At 49.9% G+C, this 7,654-nt stretch overlaps 1 protein-coding gene across 6 annotated transcripts in view; it reads left to right on the forward strand.

Moving 5' to 3' along the window:
- Window positions 1-527: 527 nt before the first annotated feature.
- Window positions 528-7,654, forward strand: part of KLF3 (KLF transcription factor 3) — a 27,935-nt gene continuing 20,808 nt past the window's right edge. For 2 of the 6 annotated variants that reach the window (XM_064710278.1, XM_064710277.1), the window contains exons 1-2: window positions 621-1,304; window positions 5,311-5,349. The gene's annotated coding sequence lies outside the window, so the exon portion shown is untranslated. The other 4 variants (XM_064710276.1, XM_064710273.1, XM_064710274.1 and 1 more) reach the window with 3 other exon arrangements.

Raw genomic sequence — 7,654 nt, forward strand, 5'->3', positions numbered from 1 at the left:
CGCTGCAAGCTGTCTCGAGCAGCAAGCGCAGTCCCGGGGCAGAGCCGGCGCCCCGCCGTACCCGCATCCCGCATCCCGCGCCGGGAGCGGCCCCCGGGGCAGCGCTGCCCCTCCCGCGGCGAGCGGAGCCCGGAGCAGGGGCGGGCCGGGTCACGCACACACACCTGCCCCGGGCCGGTGCCAGACGCAAGGCTGGGCAGGCAGGGGCGGCACGGGTGGGGGAGGGAGGGGATCGCCGCCTCTGGCGACGGGGGTCGAGTCGAGGCAAGCTGGCAGCGCCTCTCCCCGCCGGCCCCTTTTCGATCCGGCGGGAGCGCACCCGAGGCACGACGGGCTGAGCGCAGCCATAAAATCCACCCCGGCACGGGCCTCAGCAGCCGGCGGTCCCGGCGGGCCGGCCGCCAAGCCGGGGCGGAGTCGGGCCGACACCTCTGCCCCACGCCCGCCGCGCTCCAGCCCTCGCCCCGCCCGGCCCCGCCACCTCCCCCGGCGCGCCGGGGCGCGGCGCGGGCAGCCCGCGGCGGCAGGGCCGGGAGCCGCCGCCCGGCTCCGCGCCCTTTCCCAGCCCCCGCCGGCGAAGCCAGCTCGGCGGCAGCGGCCCAGCGTGAGCACCTCCCTTCCTTCCCCCCGGGCGCTGGGTGTTGCTGTTGTTTTGCTGCCGCCGCAGGTCGGCCGGGGTGGACGCGGAGGGAGGGGAGCAGGGAGGGGTGCGCCCTGCCGCAGGGCCGCTGCCAGGTGCACGCCTCTGCCTGACACACGGGCGGGGAGGAGGAGCTGGACCGGCAGGTTTGTCGGTGGGGCGGCCCCGCTCCCCTCCCCTCTCCTCCCCGGGCTGCTGGGGATAATTAGTGTCTGAGCGAGGCTGTCTGCCCCCGGGAGGCAGGGCGGGCGCGCAGTCCGTGCGTGCCCGGCTGTTTGTGAGCGGTGACTCGCCCCGGCCCCTCGGCGGAGCCTCCACCCCGCGGGCGGGGACCCGCCCGGCCGCGCTCCCTGCCGTGACCCTCCCACCGCCACTCACCCCGCCGGCCCGGGGAGCCTGGCAGGGCGAGCGGCGCCGGCGTCATGTGACAGCGCGGCCCGGTGCCAGGAGCCCGGGGGGAAGGCGAGCGGGCGGAGGGCGGGAGCGGGCAGCTCCTCCTCGCACACAGACCCGGAGACACCGCCGAGGCTCCTTAGCCGCGGGGACGCGGGACACGCCGGCCTCGCGCCTCGGTCCCACCGGAGCGCCCCCGCTGCCCACCGCGACCCCCGGCGCTGCGGGAGCCGACGGAAAATCGCGGCGCGCTCCGCACCGCCTGCCGAGCGTAAGTGTGAGGGCGGGGGTAATGCGGGGGCCGGGCTGTGCTGCTGACTGCGGGATGGAGGTGCCGGAGGAGGAAAGTTTTCCCGGCGCTGCGAGCAGCGCGGAGCCCCAGGCGGCAAGGTGATGCCGCGGGAGCCGCAGCCACGCCGGGGGTGGCGGGAACTGGGTCTCTGTGAGGCCGCGGTTGCGGAGAAGGGGGAGCAGAGCTCGCCGCGGGGGTTCCCCGGGACTCTCGCTGTGCGGCCGGCGGGAGCCGGGGGCCGAGGGCCGCCGCTGTCCGCCCGGCGGGCAGCGCACCTGTGTGGCCGGCGGGGCCGCTCGGGGGGCGCCGTCCCCGGCCCTCCCCCCGCCTGTCCCCGGCGGGAGGGCCCGCGGGCCGCCCGCCCCTCTGGGCCGCTCTCCCGCCCTGCGCGGCCGCGGCCCCTGGCCTCTCGCTGGGGCGGGACGGGCGCGACTTCGGGCAGAGACTGAAGTGCCGTCGGATCCCGGGCGGGATACAGTGCCCGACCAAGCCGAGGTGGAAAGTATAGCGGGCTCGCTCGGTAGTTGGCAGGGCAGGAGCTGGCCGCCGGGCCGTGCTTCTCCCGGAGCGGATCGGCAAGCGCCACGGCCCCCGTTTAACTCCTGGCGAAGTCTAGGATGAAATGGGCTCCTGAAGCCTGCCCCTCGCGTTGTCACGTCACCTTAGCACCGCTTGGCCGCCATGCAGGCGAAGGTAAAACGTGGGACAGCACGGCAGCGAAGTGTGGAGTTAGAAATAACCTTTCCTTTGCTAGATGTCTTTTGTTGGTGTTCTTTTTTTTTTTTTTTTTAGGGTTTTTGTTTGGTTGGTTTTTAATTTTTTTGTTTATTTATTTTTTTAACCGAAATGGGAGTAGGAGTTACTTGCCTCGGACGGCTGGCAGGTGAGTGCCTGGCACAGCGAGGGGAGCCCTGGCAAAGGAAGGCTCAGCAAGGCGAGCCTGCGCTGGGAGAACGCAGCACCTGTCTGGAGCTCGGGAGAAAGACCTAGTGCAGAATAGCTTAAGTGGTCATTCAGGAGTTGCATTAAAAAATACCTTAAAGATGTTCTGTGCACTTCCCTTTTGCTTCAGGTACTGTACATGCGTGGTCCACTGTTTTATTCACTTCCTCGCCTTTGAGAATTCAGGAAGTGTCACTGTTTGTGGAACTGAACTCTGAAGGTTTAATTGTTGGGAAAAGCTGAATTTGAGTAGCTGATAGGAAAGCTCTGAAGACTTGACATCATTTAAACTAATATTCATAAATATACATTACCTGTATTGAAAAGAAACACTTGCGTGTCTTCTGACTAGTTACTTTCCATCAAATACTTTTAAGATACCGGTGTGATAATCACATGAGCAGCTGGTGCTTGTGGGAGATGACTTATATCTGGATTTGATAATCTCACTTGACCCAGAAGACACTTATTTCAAATTAGCTTTTTCCACAGCTTTCACCGTGTATTTTTAGGAATTTATTGTTACTACCTAGTATTGAAATATAAAAAAACCCAAAGCTGACTTGAGTAGCCTTTTTTTCACAAGGGCAGATGTTTCTGGGGTTTTTTTTTCCTGCACATGCTGTTATAGCTGTGGTACAGATCACAAGAGAGACTAGGGGTAAGGGCGAGGGGTGGAGGCAGGCAAGAATGCTAAATAGTCCTTCCCTGTCCTAAGAATCCAAGCAAAACTTCCTCCAAGTTGCAGAGCTGCGAGGGAGCCCTTAGGTACTGTGAACGTTTGACCTAGTCACCATCTGTTTAGCCAAAAGAGAAGCCTTCATATAAATAAAGATGTGTGAGTGAGATGAGTTGAAGACTCAGTGATAATAAAGATGTTATACAATCACCAAATTACCCGTATTTGCACTTATTCAGTATGAAGAAGTAAGGAACTGATAATATCGGCATAAAACTCACACCTTACTGTGTAGGTGCTGTACTAGCCAGTTTTTACCCCGTGTTCATTATTAAACTCCAGCCTTGGAACCCCACAGCATTCATTGGTGTTGCTGTGGTACTCATCCCCCTAATTTGCTGTAACATTCTCACATTTGATAATATTAGATGTCCCACCCATGGTGTATAAATAACTGATGCAAGGTATCTAAGACAAGAAAGAGTATTTGAACCCACAGCTTTGAAGGAAAACAAGTGTTGAAGTTATTCTACTGCATGAAATCTAGATAAGTTGTGCTATTCCTTTGCTTCAGCTTCACTTATTCAGCTTTTTATGTGGGTGCTTCAAAAATAAAAGTAGTAAATTCATGGGAAATCAGATTCTGAAGTGAAGTCTGAGTGCAATGAAAACAGGGATGTGTTAGGCTAAGCATGTAATGGCTTAGAAAAATATTCTTGGGTGCTGTGAGCGACGTTGGTGCTCAGCTATGGAGCAGTATTGAGCGTGAGTGAGCCACTGTCCAGGAGCAGCCCCAAGCTTTAGAAATCCTTCCTGCAATTCTCATCCCCCAGCTCTCTCTGGGAAGAAGGTGCTTCTGCCAGGCTGGGTGCTGCCTCTGATGTCATGAGGCCAGAGCTCTGTTTAGCTACTGGCATAAATACAGTAATAAACCACCTGGTCTAAGCAAAGGTTTCAGCAAATCCTCCTGACCTGTGGTGTCTTAAAATCTCCTGCTCCCTCATGTTAAGAGAGCCTGTTTGTAAATAGGGCAGGTCCTCTGCATCAGGACAGTGTTTTTATTCACACCCAATGAACAAACACCTCCACCCACTGTTGTTGTTTTAAAAGACTCCAGCTGCTCATGAATATAGGGTCAGGGAGGGCCGCCTAAATGTTTCTCTGTGCTTTCTCCCCAGCGCAGCCAGCAGAGCTGTTTCCTGTTCTTTGTTTCAAGGCTGGGGTTTGCGTCACACATTCCAAGTGGCATATGTGGTGCTCTTTCCTGTTTCAGGCTGTTTTCTGGCAGTTCGGTAGCCTGCCCAGGCCCCTTGTCACTGCCCCTCAACTCCCAATCCCCACCCGATGAGTTATCATGTCTCTACACACTCGGGATTGCTTAAGATGCCTGTGTTATGTCATAACGAGGGTTCCAAGTTAACCTTTAACACGCCCCTTCCACTCCAACGCGCTTCTGGGGGTGAGCTGGAGTTCTGAGCTCTGCTCGCTGAAAACTTGAACTCAGGTCTCCAGAAAGTTGTGCGCCAGTTTTCTGCTTTCACTTGCTCATCAGCTGATCTGGAATAGCTCCATTAAAGTCACAGAGTAGCACTGATGTATAAAGAGTGTACGTGAGAAGAAAGACCCCTTCTGTAGGCTTGTAGTTATGAGAGGGTTTTGACTTCAGCCCTTGCTCAACCTGAACGGCTCACTATGAGCACTTTGTATTTCCAAATCTCAAAAGAAGTTAGTATTTTCCCCTTATGCAGGCTAGAAGGTTCATTGTCTTCCAGATGTAATACAGAAAATGAGGCACTGCTGTCTAACTTTTCTTTGACATTAATAAGTACTGCTGTCCCACATTTTACATTTTTGAAGGCATTAAAGTAATTGTTTTACTCCTGTTTTTATATTTATCTTTCCCCCTCACCCTGTTGCAGGCAGACATAGTGAGAAATCGAGAGGAAATTGAGAAAAACATAAATCTTTCTGTTACTTTGACAGAAGAGCTAAAGGGCCAGAGCTCACTGAAATAGAGAGAAAAACTTGCATTAACTTCAGTGTGCCCTGGATGAAAATGCAAGATATTTATTCTTCTGTGTTTCTTATGGCCTGAAATATGCATGGTTACTGTACACACAGAATTACTTCCACCCTTTCATTTTCCTCTTTTTTTTCCCCTCCAGTCATTTTTAAAGTAGTCTTTTAGTTCCTGCTCTTGCTCTTCTGGATGCTACAAGTTAGCTGTTTGAGATCACTGAAGGTATCTTTAGGAATAATCTAAGTACACACTTTAAACTTCTTTCAGAGCTTAATTGTATGTGAAAAAAAAATTATTGGACTGTGTGCACATAATTAACAGCAAACTGTTTTTTGTCTGTTCAGAAATCCAGATAAAAAGAAGCATTTGGCTGCACCGTTTTGGTAAGTTGTTTATTGATTATTTTAATGTGTTGCTCTCAGCTGTTTTTATTTTGTTGTTATTTCTGTTTGTTTTAGAACACCATGGATGAGTTTACCCATTAGCACACAATTATATATTTTAATTCTTGTACTGTTAATTTGACCAAGATTTCAAACAGTTAATCTTTTTTTCCCAATGACAGAGGAAAAGAGTTGCATTTAACTGTGTTTAATATTGGAAACTGCTGTATAATAAATGCAGTAAATTTTGTGGTTCACACCTTTTTGTAGCCAGAAGTTCTGTAAAATGGGGAATTGAGGTTAAAATTATAATAATTTTTCTAAACCAACTTTTAAATATTAATTAACACCGCTAACAGGAGGTCTTTTAGAGTTCTTTTATGCTGTCAGCGTTCAATCTTTGTGTTTTCATTCCGAGGCTAGCTGCTTCCAATCCAGAATATGAAGTTTGGCAGAGCTGGGTTTAGGAGAGCTTTAACTCTTCCCTGTGAAGCAGTCACTTGATGCCAAAGCTTCCTTTGAGGGTTTTGTAGCTGTAGGTGATATCTCCCAGGGGAAGAAAGTGTAAGTGTAGATCAGCCAAATGGAAAGACAAAGCTCCAACAGGTTTTAAATAGCAAACTAACTCAGAAGGGAAAAACCCTCCCACCAAACGCATGGTCTGTCTGTCATGCAGTCCGTGTGTGTTACCAACCAACCAACCAGCTTGATCCATGAAGACATGACAGAGTTTCCACTTTTTCTTTTAAGAGTCTAAGTTACTTTGATCACTGTCACATTTGTACTCACTACACTGTCCAGCTCTTTTTCCTGGTTGTTTCGGGTTTTTTTTTTTATTTCCATAGGTTTATAGAAGTTCATCACCATTTGCCCTGTATTTGGATTCTTGTTCAAATCTGTAATTTAGGCTGTTATTCTTAAATGTATACTTCCTTTTTCTAGGATTCTTTTCTTTGCCATGCTATAAAAATGTTGAATCTCTTTTTCACGTTTCCTGAAATAGCAGAACCTTTCACATAAGAGAACAGTATTTTCTGTCATTTCCCCCTCACAATTAAAAGGTTTAATATTTCTCTTTTCAAATTATGTTAAAAATTAACCTCTTACGAAAAACACAACAAGAAAAGCGAAGCTCAGTTTGGAAGGGAAAGATTATCATACCATTCCACATACTTCATTTGTTTTCAAAAGTCTGATCTTTTATCCTTACTAGACTGTTTCTCCTTCTAAGAAGTAGCTTGAGACAGGAAACCAGACAGCAGTCTGCCCTGATAAGGGAGAATATTGTCTAATGGAGGTGCCTCAAGAGGTTCTCCTCTTAGGTTCAGTGAGTGTAGAACTGAAGGTTGAACAGGGTTTACATGGCTCAATTTTTCCTTGGTAAAGAAGATACTTCCTTAACAAGCACTTCAAGAACATTTTTTTTCCCGAGATTTTTACATACAAGAATGCCATTTCCATACACATGGCTTCAAAAGCCTGCAAAAGTATTAGCAGAAATTTAATTGAAGTACTGATTGGTCAGCTACATGTCAAAGCAGTTCTAGGTCAAAAAAGGTGACATCAACAAAGTTATGATGCACAAGTTGTGCAAAACCACAAGTTTTTCAGCCTGCTCGCAGTTCTGAAAGGAGAAAGATGAAAGATTTTCAAGTCTTTGCTAAGAAACAAACAGAGTTTGAAATACTCAATACCAGAATTCTGTAGAAATGCTCTTTTTCTTAATGCCTATCAATAAAACTTCGAGGAGAAAATTTTTGCCTAGGTACCATTTTCTTTTGCAAAATACTCTAACTTTTTCAACAACTATTATTGTTACTCAGTGGAAATCCAGCAAATAAACACAGAAAGCTGTTGATCAGTAGAACATTTTCTTGGCATGCTGGTTCTTCCTGATTCTCCTTCTGCTCTGTTCCTCATGGTCTGGCTGCTCTGGTCTCTTCCCACAGCACCACGTCTGGACCTTTGGTGCTTTGGCTGAGTCTGACTGCTGGGCTGAGCTGGAGAGCTTCTTTGTCTGCTGCTATTTTGGGGTCAAGTGCAGTTAAGCACTTGCTTACTTCCCATTAAAGTTAATGGAACTTTAGAAACACTTTTTTGCTGACTCAGGTCTTGATGAGCAACTGGTACAGTAAAGTGCAAATACCTTATGAGCTCTGGAAACCAGCTTTTTTACCTTCTCCAGGGAATGTTTGTCTCAGAAACTGGTTCCTCTCTGTCAAACTCTTCCACTGAAGACAGCTTTTCAACTGGGTTGAGAAAACCTCCCTTCCCTTTTGGATTTCTTCAGTGGAGAATCGTCTGA

Source organism: Zonotrichia leucophrys, chromosome 4 (assembly GCF_028769735.1).
Source record: "Zonotrichia leucophrys gambelii isolate GWCS_2022_RI chromosome 4, RI_Zleu_2.0, whole genome shotgun sequence".
In the NCBI taxonomy this organism is placed as follows: domain Eukaryota; kingdom Metazoa; phylum Chordata; class Aves; order Passeriformes; family Passerellidae; genus Zonotrichia; species Zonotrichia leucophrys.